This window comes from Poromitra crassiceps (genome assembly GCF_964638095.1).
Source record: "Poromitra crassiceps genome assembly, chromosome: 12".
Taxonomy (NCBI): domain Eukaryota; kingdom Metazoa; phylum Chordata; class Actinopteri; order Beryciformes; family Melamphaidae; genus Poromitra; species Poromitra crassiceps.
This window is the reverse complement of record NC_139632.1, coordinates 39,327,376-39,334,875: the sequence shown is the minus strand read 5'-3', so window position 1 is coordinate 39,334,875 and position 7,500 is coordinate 39,327,376.

The window sequence follows — 7,500 nt, the reverse complement described above, 5'->3', positions numbered from 1 at the left end:
TCTAGGCTGTCTCCAGACTGTGTGATGTCAGACGTGACTTTGTGAGGTCATCAATAATGTCATACCTCCCGGGACGTTGTGACATCACCAATGATGTCATACCTCGAATGTGGGAGGTATAAAAGCGATGTTCTACTATGCTATGTTCTCTCTCTGCAATCTGCTAGCTACCTATATCTCTACTACTCTGTATGTTGCTTGCTCTATACTTCTGCCTGATATCTCAAATAAACGCCTGAAAGACATCTCTGTGGTTCTAACCGATCACTCCTCGCGAGCTCTTACCTAAGATCCAGCGAAACTCAACAAACTTCCTTACAAACTGGTCCTTCGAGCCGGATCCGACGACTTACGACGCTCCGAGATGTCACGAGAGTCAGGTGAGGAGCAAGCCTCCCTGTCCATGGTGCCCAGGGGACCAGAGGAGCAGTCCGTCTGCCAGCAGTCCACAGTGCCTGGACCAGAGGAGCAGTCCGTCTGCCAGCAGTCTGTGATGCCTGGACCAGAGGAGCAGCCCTTCCCCCAGCAGTTTGAGACGTCTGGCCCTGCGAGTCAGGGGCCTGCCCCCCAGCACTTCCAGACACCCAGACCAGGGGAGGGGGAGCCCACCCTCCGTCAGCAGGAAGACCACCTCCATGTTCAGGTAGCCCACACAAGGGCTGAGTTCAAACATAAGAGGAGGGCAGATGACCTCCTGACTGAGGCACAGCAAGCTACAGAGTGTCTTAGTGGAGCGATCCGAAGGATCGAAGCCGTAATGGCGCAGCGTCAGCGATACACAATGTTCAACCATAACAAGCAACAGCCCAATCCACTGACTGCAGAGGCCATCAATGCATCCAGTGCTTTAACCAACAGCCCCGGGCGAATGCCCACTATCAAAGCAGAACCCCACGACTCCACCCTAAACACATCTACAATGGAATCAGAAGATCAACAGTCACTAGCATCCTCAGGGCCTCTTATGGGCTATCAACAAACCAAACCTTCAGATGAATCTGAGACGGAATCTGGGACAGAGTCGGCAGGAAGTTTGAGTCCCGCTGAACCTCCAGAACAAGAACAGCTTCAAGGGCCGGAGGAGGCCGATATCACCGACTTCCTATTCACTCCTGTCCATGTGAATTGCTCTGTCTGTGGTAAAAGCTTCGGCCGATCTACAGACCTGAAGACACACATGAGAGTCCACACATTCGAGAAGCTATTTATTAGCTGAGCTATTGCTCAGTCTGTGGTAAAGGTTCTACTCTAATTGAAAACTTGAAGAAACACATTAGAGTCAAATTGCTCAGTGTAGAAAAGGCTGGAAGGCTGGAGGAAAGGCCCTGAGACCAGGCCTGGAAGCGCCCACGAACCGGATGCGCGCCCACAACCCAACGATGACGTCACTGCCGTGACATCATCGGCAATGATGTCAGAGTTCCCCCTGTGAGGTCATCGGTGATGTCAGACGGTCTTGTTGATTGTGTGATGTCAGACTTGTGAGGTCATCAATGATGTCATACCTCGAATGTATAGGGTATAAAAGCGCTGTTCTACTATGCTATCTCTCCCTGTATGTTGCTATCTGCCTGATACTTCTGCCTGATCTTCCAATAAAGCCTGAAAGACATCTCTGTGGTTCTGACCGATCACTCATCGCGAGCTCTTACCTAGGATCCAGCGAAACTCAACAAACTTCCTTACAACCGGAATATAATTCTATTTTTTGTTGCATAATTCTAATATTAGAATATAATTTTTCCAAATTGTCTTCAGAGAGCCTTCTATATAAACGTCACAACAATCTACTTACTACACAGCTCTTCAATTCAATGATCCAATACTGTAACTCAAGAAGCAAACAAGCCACTGGAGTGACAGGGTTTCAACAGGGGGCGGTATAGTGCAAGTGCAAACTGTGAAGCTGGGTCAGAAGTTTCACAGTGTGAACATAAACCTCCAGACGCTGAACTGTGGACTGGTTTATGTCCCAGTCCAATGGTTTATGTCCCAGTCCACTGGTTTATGTCCCAGTCCACTGATGTAGGTCCCAGTCCACTAATTTATGTCCCAGTCCACTGATTTATGTCCCAGTCCACTGGGTTACAGTATGTCCCAGTCCACTGGTTTATGTCCCAGTCCACTGATTTATGTCCCAGTCCACTGGGTTACAGTATGTCCCAGTCCACTGGTTTATGTCCCAGTCCACTGATGTAGGTCCCAGTCCACTAATTTATGTCCCAGTCCACTGATTTATGTCCCAGTCCACTGATTTATGTCCCAGTCCACTGGGTTACAGTATGTCCCAGTCGACTGGTTTATGTCCCAGTCCACTGATTTATGTCCCAGTCCACTGGGTTACAGTATGTCCCAGTCCACTGGTTTATGTCCCAGTCCACTGATTTATGTCCCAGTCCACTGGGTTACAGTATGTCCTAGTCGACTGGTTTATGTCCCAGTCCACTGGTTTATGTCCCAGTCCACTGGTTTATGTCCCAGTCCACTGGGTTACAGTATGTCCCAGTCCACTGGTTTATGTCCCAGTCCACTGGTTTATGTCCCAGTCGACTGGTTTATGTCCCAGTCCACTGGTTTATGTCCCAGTCCACTGGGTTACAGTATGTCCCAGTCCACTGGTTTATGTCCCAGTCCACTGGTTTATGTCCCAGTCGACTGGTTTATGTCCCAGTCCACTGGTTTATGTCCCAGTCCACTGGTTTATGTCTCAGTCCACTGGGTTACAGTATGTCCCAGTCCACTGGTTTATGTCCCAGTCCACAGGCTCGTGTCTGTGATGACAAAGCCTGGAGGTTAAGAGTGGCATGTCACCCCCCCCCCCCCCCCCCCCCCGCCCATCCTTGCTGTAAAAACACTTTTAGCAGCTTTTATGGGCTCATTAACAAAACAGCAGGACAATCAATGAAAACAGCATCCTTCTCAGTGCGTCTCTCTGTCTGTCTGCTGTTATTCTGTCTTTACATTTGTTTGTGTACATATGGGCCCCTATCGTTGCATCGGCGCAGTTTCTAGGCCGAGCGGCAGGCGCAGATCAAAGCAGTGGGCGTGGAAAGGCGCACTTGATATCGTCGTGCTGGCGCTAGATGCAGCCCAAAGCATTACAACCACGCCTTTTAGGCGTAAAATTATGCACCGTCATGCTCATTGGATAAGTGCAATAAACGAATCGCACGCTTGCCTTTTTAGCTCCAATTCCAGTGATCCCGCAAAACCAGACGAAAGCCAAACGCTCTGCCCCCCCCCCCCCCCCCCCTCCCTTCATCCAGCCTGTCTGTCTGCATTATAGGCTATTATTCCATATTATTATGCTTCTCAAACCAATCTAACTGCAGTTTCAATACTGCAAGCATGTAAATACGCTACACTATAGCAAGATCAAAGTGAAAATAATGTTCTATGCATCAGCTAGAAAAATATAGCCTATTAGATTGGTGAAAGTTTGTCCAGAAAGATATCATTTTCTCTCGCCTGCTGCAGGAAGGATGATGCACATAAATATACCCTACATTATGTCAAGTCATTGCATAAATGTGTTTTTATTGTAAAACTAAATGTGAAATAGGGCCAAGTTATTGGACGGACATCACAGTATAGCAGATGCCATTAGAAGCGCGTTCCGAAGCGCGTTCCGCTGTTACTTCTCTAAATCACGTTAACTCGACAAGGGGTATATATATGCCCAGGAGGACATATATGTTTCACATAGGGTGGTGTTTTCATTTCGAGGTTTTATTTGGTCCAATATTGAAATGTTGACAATGGCAGGCTGTGTTACCATTACACATTAATTTAGAACTACCTTTTATATCTATTTTGGCTCATTTGGTGGCTATTTAGTAGCGAAATGAAGAAACACAATGCATGCTGGGAACTCAGAGAGAGAGAGAGAGAAGGGTGACAGAGAAGAAGCAGTGAAGGCAAAGAATAGGCCTGCTTTTGAAAAGCGCAAAGCGCTAAATGTAGGCCAGCTCCCAAGATATGACTAGGCTGGTATTTAGCGCCGACACGCCCACTTTGGGACTGCGCCACGCCCATTCGGCCTAAAGCGCATTTGGCAGCCTAAAGCCTATTGCTATCTTGCCGAAACAGGCGCAAGGCACGTTTTTTTGCGGTTAAGGCCCGTAATAGCGCCGATGGCCTGTGGGAGAATAGAGCCCATGATCTTTGTGTGTGCTGTTGTGTTTGTGTACATATCATCTTTGTGTGTGCTGTTGTGTTTGTGTACATATGATCTTTGTGTGTGCTGTTGTGTTTGTGTACATATGATCTTTGTGTGTGCTGTTGTGTTTGTGTACATATGATCTTTGTGTGTGCTGTTGTGTTTGTGTACATATCATCTTTGTGTGTGCTGTTGTGTTTGTGTACATATGATCTTTGTGTGTGCTGTTGTGTTTGTGTACATATCATCTTTGTGTGTGCTGTTGTGTTTGTGTACATATGATCTTTGTGTGTGCTGTTGTGTTTGTGTACATATGATCTTTGTGTGTGCTGTTGTGTTTGTGTACATATGATCTTTGTGTGCTGTTGTGTTTGTGTACATATGATCTTTGTGTGTGCTGTTGTGTTTGTGTACATAATATCTTTGTGTGTGCTGTTGTGTTTGTGTACATATGATCTTTGTGTGTGCTGTTGTGTTTGTGTACATATGATCTTTGTGTGTGCTGTTGTGTTTGTGTACATATGATCTTTGTGTGTGCTGTTGTGTTTGTGTACATAATATCTTTGTGTGTGCTGTTGTGTTTGTGTACATATGATCTTTGTGTGTGCTGTTGTGTTTGTGTACATATGATCTTTGTGTGTGCTGTTGTGTTTGTGTACATATGATCTTTGTGTGTGCTGTTGTGTTTGTGTACATAATATCTTTGTGTGTGCTGTTGTGTTTGTGTACATATGATCTTTGTGTGTGCTGTTGTGTTTGTGTACATAATATCTTTGTGTGTGCTGTTGTGTTTGTGTACATATGATCTTTGTGTGTGCTGTTGTGTTTGTGTACATATGATCTTTGTGTGTGCTGTTGTGTTTGTGTACATAATATCTTTGTGTGTGCTGTTGTGTTTGTGTACATATGATCTTTGTGTGCTGTTGTGTTTGTGTACATATGATCTTTGTGTGCTGTTGTGTTTGTGTACATATGATCTTTGTGTGCTGTTGTGTTTGTGTACATATGATCTTTGTGTGCTGTTGTGTTTGTGTACATATGATCTTTGTGTGCTGTTGTGTTTGTGTACATATGATCTTTGTGTGCTGTTGTGTTTGTGTACATATGATCTTTGTGTGCTGTTGTGTTTGTGTACATATGATCTTTGTGTGCTGTTGTGTTTGTGTACATAATATCTTTGTGTGTGCTGTTGTGTTTGTGTACATATGATCTTTGTGTGTGCTGTTGTGTTTGTGTACATATGATCTTTGTGTGTGCTGTTGTGTTTGTGTACATAATATCTTTGTGTGTGCTGTTGTGTTTGTGTACATAATATCTTTGTGTGTGCTGTTGTGTTTGTGTACATATGATCTTTGTGTGCTGTTGTGTTTGTGTACATATGATCTTTGTGTGCTGTTGTGTTTGTGTACATATGATCTTTGTGTGCTGTTGTGTTTGTGTACATAATATCTTTGTGTGTGCTGTTGTGTTTGTGTACATATGATCTTTGTGTGTGCTGTTGTGTTTGTGTACATATGATCTTTGTGTGTGCTGTTGTGTTTGTGTACATATGATCTTTGTGTGTGCTGTTGTGTTTGTGTACATATGATCTTTGTGTGCTGTTGTGTTTGTGTACATATGATCTTTGTGTGCTGTTGTGTTTGTGTACATAATATCTTTGTGTGTGCTGTTGTGTTTGTGTACATATGATCTTTGTGTGTGCTGTTGTGTTTGTGTACATAATATCTTTGTGTGTGCTGTTGTGTTTGTGTACATATGATCTTTGTGTGTGCTGTTGTGTTTGTGTACATATGATCTTTGTGTGTGCTGTTGTGTTTGTGTACATATGATCTTTGTGTGTGCTGTTGTGTTTGTGTACATAATATCTTTGTGTGTGCTGTTGTGTTTGTGTACATATGATCTTTGTGTGTGCTGTTGTGTTTGTGTACATATGATCTTTGTGTGTGCTGTTGTGTTTGTGTACATATGATCTTTGTGTGTGCTGTTGTGTTTGTGTACATATCATCTTTGTGTGTGCTGTTGTGTTTGTGTACATATGATCTTTGTGTGTGCTGTTGTGTTTGTGTACATATCATCTTTGTGTGTGCTGTTGTGTTTGTGTACATATGATCTTTGTGTGTGCTGTTGTGTTTGTGTACATATGATCTTTGTGTGTGCTGTTGTGTTTGTGTACATAATATCTTTGTGTGTGCTGTTGTGTTTGTGTACATAATATCTTTGTGTGTGCTGTTGTGTTTGTGTACATATGATCTTTGTGTGTGCTGTTGTGTTTGTGTACATATCTTTGTGTGCCGTTGTTGATAAGCAGCGGTTTGTTTAGAAAGATGGTTTGGTGTGGCGTTACGGGGAGGAAGAGGATAGAGGAGATGACTGTAAGCTTCATCACCATGTGTGCTTTGAGTTGACTGTTGTAGCGACTCTGTGTGGTCTGACTGGAGGATTACTTTTGGGGATTACAGTCTAACTCAACAGATGTTTCACAAGGAAAATAACTATTTCTATTTGTATTTCTACTCCCATCCCAGAGCTGGCAGATGGCCAACTGGAATAGTTTGCTCCCTTAATGCGTCACCTTCACTCCCACAAGTTTGACCACTTGCTGTCCGTGTGTGTGTTTGTGTGTGTGTGTGTGTGTGTGTGTGTGTGTGTGTGTGTGTGTGTGTGTGTGTGTATGTATATATATATATATATGTCATACACACACACACACACACACACACACACACACTGTATATGTGTATATACATACACTGTATATACTGTATGTGTGTGTGTATAGATAGATCGATAGATAGATAGATAGATACTAGACAGCTAGATAGATAGATACTAGATAGATAGATAGATACTGTAGATAGATAGATAGATAGATAGATACTAGACAGATAGATGATAGATAGATAGATACTGTAGATACTAGACAGACAGATAGATAGATACTAGACAGATAGATGATAGATAGTAGGGGTGGGGGGAAAAATCGATTCACCTAAGTATCGCGATTTTTAATGTCACGATTTTTTTAATCGATCTTTTATTCCAGAATCGATAATTGCAAAAAAAAAAAAAAATTTTGGTGCTTGCAGTCAGGCCACTCACTGAACACAGCAGGCCAGGCGCCACCTACTGGTTTACTAGTGGTTTTATTACTTTATTAGTTAGTCTGAAGTAATAATTACACTTCAGGGTTAAAGTGGGTGCATCTTATTGTAAAATTGGACTTCAAACGGCCCAAATCTGGCTTCAAACGGCCCAAATTGGGCTTCAAACGGCCCAAATTTCATGCGCGTCGGCCCATATCGGCCTGGCCTGCTTGGTATCTAATGCCCGGCCTGAATTAT